The following is a 492-nucleotide window of genomic DNA, read 5'->3' on the forward strand; positions in this document are numbered from 1 at the left end:
GGTATGGCCTTGGACACCTCAGCAATCTCTACTTTGTTTTGTCTACACCATGTCATTTTCTTTTCCTTTTTTTAAATTTTAAAGTTTTTATTAAAGTTTTACATGCATTTGATTTTTTAAGAATTTTAAATATATTTATTTAAATTCAAGTTAGTTAACATACAGTGTAGTATTGATTTCGGGGCGGAAACCAGTAATTCATCACTTTACATACAACACCCAGTGTTCATCCCAACAAGTGCCCTTCTTAATGCCTGTCATCCATCAGCCCATCCCCCCACCCATCTCCCCTCTAGCAGTGCCTGGTTTGCTCTCTGTATTTAAGAATCTTCTACCATGCGTTTCCCTAACTTGAATGTATGAACTAAGAATTGCAACTTACAGGTAAGTAAATTGCCTTGCTCAGAGTGGGCATTCAGTGATTTACAACTATGATGATGATAATTATTATCTTTCTGTACTAGCATTAACACATCATTTAACCACATGAAC

General features: G+C 35.6%; 1 protein-coding gene across 1 annotated transcript in view; it reads left to right on the top strand.

Moving 5' to 3' along the window:
- LOC144216192 (dystrophin-like) overlaps positions 1-492 on the top strand; it is a 68,178-nt gene that overhangs the window by 11,057 nt on the left and 56,629 nt on the right. The gene's annotated exons all lie outside the window — the stretch shown is intronic.

Source organism: Crocuta crocuta, unplaced genomic scaffold, assembly GCF_008692635.1.
Source record: "Crocuta crocuta isolate KB4526 unplaced genomic scaffold, BGI_CrCroc_1.0 scaffold598, whole genome shotgun sequence".
NCBI classification, from domain to species: domain Eukaryota; kingdom Metazoa; phylum Chordata; class Mammalia; order Carnivora; family Hyaenidae; genus Crocuta; species Crocuta crocuta.